Raw genomic sequence first — 7,115 nt, forward strand, 5'->3', positions numbered from 1 at the left:
ACTTCCAAATTATAGCAGTTATTAGACCTTTCCTCAATTTTATTATTTAACACATTAATGAAGATGCACATATATTTCATGGCATCACAATTGTGGTTTAAAAAAATATTTTGATAACTGTCTTTCAATAAAATTGCTTTCTTTGTATTTCTACCAATTTTATTTCATGAATTCAAAAACATTATTCTGAGAAGGAACACACAAATTTCCCCAGACAACCAAAGAGAAGGTTCCCTGTGCTGGGCACTGAGGACACCGCAGCCCATGATACAGACCTTGGTCACTGGCTTTGGAAAGATCCCAGCCACTGAAGGTGGGAGGGCCCGCAGATATACAGATACAACACAGTCTGGGGATTTCTGTCCCACAGGGCAGTGGGTACTGTGGGACCCCAGCAGACTACACAGTTCCAAATTGACTAGCCATTTCTTGGAGGTTTTTGCGTGAGGAAGGACTGTCCACTCATCAGCCTGGAGGAGTGATCCTGTCCCTGGTGACCTGTTTACCCCTCTTTGTGCAGGTATTGAGATTCAGAGAAACCAGTTCTGCCCCGCTGGCAGCAGAAGATCATCTCCCTTCCCCCGTCTTCTGCTAGCACCAGATATATTCAGCTGTGGGAGCAGAGATGCTTGGTGTGCTCTCGGTAGCTATGGAAATCCCAGGGTTTCCCTAGCAACAGCTCCAGATGGGTCTTGTTGCTAGGGAACGCTGGGATTTCCCAGGCTGCCAGATATGCAAGACAGCTCTAGCCCCAGGGCAGAGGTGCTGGCAGAGATGTGGGTCTGACCCCCAGGAGATGGATGGTCCCCTTTGACTCTGATCCTTTGGGGCACCCAGCCCCATAGCCAAGTGAAAGGATGCTGCACACTGAATGAGGAGATCTTGAGAGGCGGATGAAGAGGGAGTGCTCTGGGTAAGCAAACTGATTAGAAACGTCCAAATGATGCCAGGAAAAGGAAGACAGTAGACTTTGGGAAGCTTGCAACCTTCAAGTCCAGCACTTGGCTGTTTCTAAAGCACTTTTCCTGAGATAGTCACATAGTATACACCTGCTTGGTTTCAAGAGAAGGTCCAAAATTAGAACCAAGGCCAGTCTCAGGAGTGTGCAGTGTAAGCAGTCACACAGATACCCACACTTAGAAGGGCTCTGCATGCTTAAATTAATGCTCTACTGCCACTGACTTGAAATGCTTAATAATGTTTAAACAACCGGGCCCTGAATTTTTATTTTGCACTAGGCCCGACAAATTATATAGCCAGTCCTAGCTAAAACCTTTATTTTATAAGAGAGACAACTGACCCATAGGGAGCAGATGGACTTAGTCTAAGTTCACGTGACTGAAAGTGCACCTCAGGGGCTAAAGCGTTTGCGCTTAGCTGCTTTCAGGCACCAGCGACTAGACTGAAACAGGCCTTCAGTGTGGGAAGGCATTCCTGGGATTCCCATGGCAGAAAGGTAGGGGTAGCCGGAATCACAGCTCCCTCACTTGTTCTAAGAATCCAACTCGGAACTGAAGAAATGAAGGCTTTGGGGAGCTCTCAGGCTCATAGGGAAGCAGACAGCATTAAGAAAATACAATTGGAATAGGAGCTGAGGAGGTGACAGCAGGACAACACCTGTTAGGGGCTAACTGGTGTCCCCCAAAATTCATATGTTGAAGTCCTAACCCCTAGTACCTCAGAATGTGACTGTTTAGACATAGGGCCTTTAAATAGGTAATTAAGATAGAACGAGGCTGTTAGGGTGGTCCCTGATCCAATATGACTGGTGTCCATATAAGAAAAGGAGATTCAAACACAGACTTGTGCAGAGGGAGAACCACGTGAGGACACAGGGAGAAGTGGGCCATCTACAAGCCAAGAACAAAGGCCTCAGAATGAACCAACCCTGCCCATACCTTAGTCTCCAACTTCCAGCCTCCAGATCTGGGAGACAATGCATTTCTATGGTTTAAACCTCCCAGTCTGTGATGCTTTGTCATGGCAGCTGGAGTAGACTAGTGTAATATCCTTCATTCCTCCCACTCCTGTGAAATAAAGCCTATGACTATTTCACAGAGAAGGGGCCCAAGACTTTAAGAGGTTAACTGTCTTGCTCAGGGTCACACAAACTAGTAGGCAGCCATGCCAGGACTTGAACGCAGCTTGATCTGTCCCCAAGCCTGTGTTTTCCACTCCGCCAGCCTAGGGGGAATTGCACCCCAGTTCGCCCAATTCAGAACATCTGAATCCTTTTCCTAGTCATGCCCATCCCTCATGCCCTGTGGGCTCAGGGACTTCCTGGCACAGGTCTCCCAACCCCAGACTCAAAGCTTCCCTGTGGTTTGCATTCTTGTCCTAGGCTAAGAGGACTGCCGTAGCTAGATCCTTTGACAGAAGGACTCTGGAACCATATTAGCATTTACTCTAACTCTAAGGACCAAACAAAAGAGTGAATATGACAAGCCTTTAAAAGTGTCACACACCAGAGTTCCAGGTGCATGGGGTTCATGAACACTTCAGCACTAAGGGAATATTCTTCCTTTACTATTAAAGTGACTACATCAGGACATCACAGATTCTGTTGCCTTTATGTGGAGGAGCAATTCAGCTCTCTCTGTGACTCTCTAATTTCAACCCAGAGGCAGCCAGGTATCTTCCTAAACAAAGAGTTGTCTACCCAGGGACAACCATGTCACTCACCTAAAAAGCAAAAGCAACCGCAGATAGTTAAGGAGATTTTTCTTCTTTCTTCTTTTGTTAAAACAATTTTAGGTTAATGGTGCTTTATTGGGGTATAACGTATATACAATAAATTACCCAGATATTAAGTGTCCAACTTAATGAAAAATTTAACAAATGTACACTCCCGTGGAACCATCATCCTGGTTGCTATGGTAGTTGTATTTTTAAATAGAAATCGCACCTTCTTTAGCCAGGCATGGTGACATGTGACTGTAGTTTGAGCTACTCAGGAGGCTGAGGTGGGAGGATTGCTTGAGCCCAGGAGTTTGAGGCTGCAGTGAGCTAAGGTCACGCCACTGCACTCCAGGCTGGGTGACAGAGCAAGATTCCCATCTTTATTTACAACAAGAAAAAGAAAATCCCATCTCTCTGCTGTGAGGCTTCCGTGCCGTGATGAAGAGAACAAGGGCTGGGGAAGCACAGAGAAGAGTACAAATCCAGCATGGAGGAATCCTGAAAGCATCCCCTCGAGCGTGTGACGGACAGGTAAGTTAGATCTTGCAGAGTAAGGAGTCTGCTGAGAGGAGACAGGGAATAAAGGGACATTGTAGACAAAGGCTTAGGGGTTTCCAACAGCTTAGGAGAAAGTTCAGAGTAAATACAGCAGAAGATGGCTCACGGGGTGCCATCTGGGGTCAGTAATAGATATGATTATATAAAAATGAAACCAAGCTTGCTGTCTGATTTAGAAGCTATTTCTGCTACCAGAACAGTCAGTGCCCGTCTAATGTTCATGTCAGGTTTTATTGCTTGTGGTCAAAGGCTGTTGCACAGTAGACAGAGCAAAGAGCAGAAACAGCATGATTTTTCAGAACAACGTCCATAATAAATATGAATCTCTGCCTTAAATGGGACATTGCAGAGCAAGTTACATAAAGGATTATCTATCTAATAGATCACAGCACTAATTGATCAAAGTACTTAACATCAGCTTAGCACCAACGTTTAAAGTAGTCAGAATCAAAGAGATACTTAAAGTTGAAAAATCTAAATACATGTTTCCCCTCGTTGTCCCCACATGTCATTTTCTCCCTCTTTAAACGCTTGTCTTACTCTATTGCATAGAATTCATCTTTTTAAACTGTTTTAAATCCTTTCTGGAAAAAGGAAAGTAAACAATATACACAGATTACCACATACATAAGTGCATACCTGTCTGTCTCAGAAACGGTCTATCATTTCATGTCAATTTTTAGTACCACCCCTGCCATAAACCAGATTGCCATATGCACTGGAACCTGTTTGAAGGCTATTTCTTCCGTTCCAGTAGTCCATTTATTCATTCCTGGTAGTATACCACACTCTGTACTTACTGTATTTTCTTCCATTTAAACAATCAAACATTCTCAAGTCTTTCCCATTAAAGAAAGAAAATTCTCCCACTGCCACCCCCACATGGCCACTAGCTACCATGCTCACTCTCTTTCCATCCTTTTACAGTCACATTTTTCAAAAAGTCTTTGCATGTGGCCCTCGGTTTCCTCAGCCACTTTTCAATCCTAAGCCACTGCAATCTTATTTCTACTCCCATCACACCACACAAACTGCTCTTGCTAAGGTCACCAATGAGCTTATGTTGCTAAATCCAGAGGGCAAACTCCAGCCTTCACTAGCTTGACCCAGGTGACCACTTCCTCTCCCTTTGCTCCTGTGCCCTTCCATCCTCTTGGGTTTCCTGCAGTCGCTTTCCTTATTTTCCATCCCCGTTCTTTGCCTCTCCTCCTCTTCCCACTTCTTAAAGACGGAAGTTCCTAGGATTTTGCGGCCAGGTTACATTCTCTTAACAGGCTCACCACAGTTTACCTAGGAGCACTCCCCCTCATCTATGGCTTCCAACATTACCTGCAACATGGACCATGCTACATGTTCACCAAACACCATTTCCTCTTCCTGCTTTGCATGCAGCTAGACCATATTTCCTAGAATCCCTTTTGATTACAGGTCACTAGCTTCTGACCAGTGGGATGTGGGAAGAAGAGATGTTTAACACTTGCAGGGCTGGCCACTCAAACCTCACATGTGATCTTCCATGTTCTCGTTTCATTCATTTGGCCCTGTGCCAAAAAAAAAAAAAAAAATGCCAGTAGAGATCTCTGAGTGCCTAGGGGCCCCTGGAAGTACGGGACAAGAGGAAGCTTGGTGTCTAATATCCTGAATAAAACAGAGCCCAACCTCCACCCCAACCCACTCCCACTGACTTTGAACATGAGTGAAAAATAATCCTTTATTGAGTCAGCTCACTGAAATACAGAAATTATTTGATGAGGCAATTAACCTGGCCCAACTAATACACTATCTCTATGCTAATGACAACCAAATATTTGCATTCTGGGCTTGTTCTTCTAATTATGCATCAAATGATTGACAATGCAGCCCAAACTGATGGGATAGATGGGGTTTTTTTTAATAGATTACTAGGAAGTCACAGAGATTCATGCATGCATTCTTTCATTCATCAAATGTTTATCGAGTGCCTACAGGCACTAGACACCGTGCTAGAAACTAAGGTTGCAATGATGAGCAAAGATAAAACCAGTCCATTCACTCACAAAGTTTACTGTGAGCTGGATGACAGCTGATCCTCATGTCTTCTTATATTCCAGCTGTGAGAAACTTCTGTAGCATTTGCTGCTTCATGCAAGCCCGCTACCCATAAAACCGAGGCTTCCCCTCTCTAGATCCTGGAATCCACTGTTCTTCCCTCTGTGGAAGGGTGCAACTGGATGTAATAGTATAACATCCCTTTCTCTTAAGTAAAAAATATATAACACAATCATCATCGATTTAACAATTTGTTGCTAATTCCGTGGCATTAAATACATTTACAATGTTGTGTAACTTTTACCACTATCTATACCCCAGAATTGTCACTATCAATAAAAACTCTATGCCCATTAAACAGTAACTCCTCTTTCCCCTTCACCCCAGCTTCCAGTAACCTCTATTCTACTTTCTGTCTCTAGAATTTGCCTATTCTAGGTACCTCATATAAGTGGAATCACATAATATTTGTCCTCTGTGTCTGGTTTTTATCAGGAAACATAGTTTTTAATAGTACATCCATGTTATAGCATGTATGAGAGCTCCATCCCTTTTCATGGCTGAATAATATTCCATTGTATGGCTAGACCATATCTTGTTTATCCACTCATCTGTTGATGCACTTGGGTTTCTACTTTTGGCTATAATGAATAATGTTGCTATGAACATTGGTGTACAAATATCTTTTCAAGTCCCTGTTTTCAATTCTTTTGAATCTATATCTTGAAGTGTGATTGCTAGATCATAATTCTATGCTTAAACTTCTGAGGAACTGCCACCCTGTTTCCCAAGGTGACTGCACCATTTTACATTCCCATCAGCAATGAATCCGGGTTCCAATTATTCCACATACTTGCCAACACTTGTTATTTTCCTTATTTTTTATTATAGCCATCCTAGTGTGTCCTAGCATGTGTGAAGCTGTATCTAAGAACATTTTTAAGTACAAATGTTATATATGAATACAATTTTGTTCTGACAAATTCAAACCCAGAACAGAATTTAAAAATCTACTTCACTGTAGCCATGTCCAAGCTCCTTCCCCTCTCCAGAGAAAATCACTGTTAAAAATTTGGTATGCATCTTTCCTGACCTTGTTCTTTGCATTTCTGTTCTTTTTTTTTTTTTTTTTTTTTGCATATATGGATTTTTATCTATGGCAGAATTTTTAGATATTTATAAATCAGTTGGAAAAAGGTAAACTATTCAATAAGTGATACTGGAACAAATGAGTCTCCATATGGGGTGAGAAGGAAATTTTGCCACCCACCAAAAAATTAAGATGAAATAGACACTAAACATGGAAAACAAAACTATAAAACTTACAGAGGAAAATATCTTCATTATACCTGGACAAGCACAGATTTCTTTTTTTATTTTATTTTATTTTATTTTTCCATAAGTTATCGGGGTACAGGAGGTATTTGGTTACATGAGTAAGTTCTTTAGTGAAGATTTGTGAGAACCTGGTGCACCCATCACCCAAGCAGTATACACTGCACCATATTTGTTGTCTTTTATCCCTTGACCCTCTCCCACTCATCCCCCCAAGTCCCCAAAGTCCGTTGTATCATTCTGGTTTTTTTGTTTTGTTTTGTTTTGTTTTGCATTTGTATTCTTATGGGTGTGTGAATGCAAGATTATGCATAATGGAAACAGCCATTCTGTCACTGTCAGTTTTCCTCCTTTCCAACTGTTCCACTATTTCTTTTTTTTCTGTTAGAGAAGTTCCACTTCTAAAATTTTGCCCTTAGCTTATACTGCTGGCTATAACGTGGTCTTTGATTTCCAGGAAGAGTATGCTGTTTTGGGTGAAGTCACTACCAGAAGAACTTTAGTGTCTGCCTCAT

This window comes from Macaca thibetana, chromosome X, assembly GCF_024542745.1.
Source record: "Macaca thibetana thibetana isolate TM-01 chromosome X, ASM2454274v1, whole genome shotgun sequence".
In the NCBI taxonomy this organism is placed as follows: Eukaryota; Metazoa; Chordata; class Mammalia; order Primates; family Cercopithecidae; genus Macaca; species Macaca thibetana.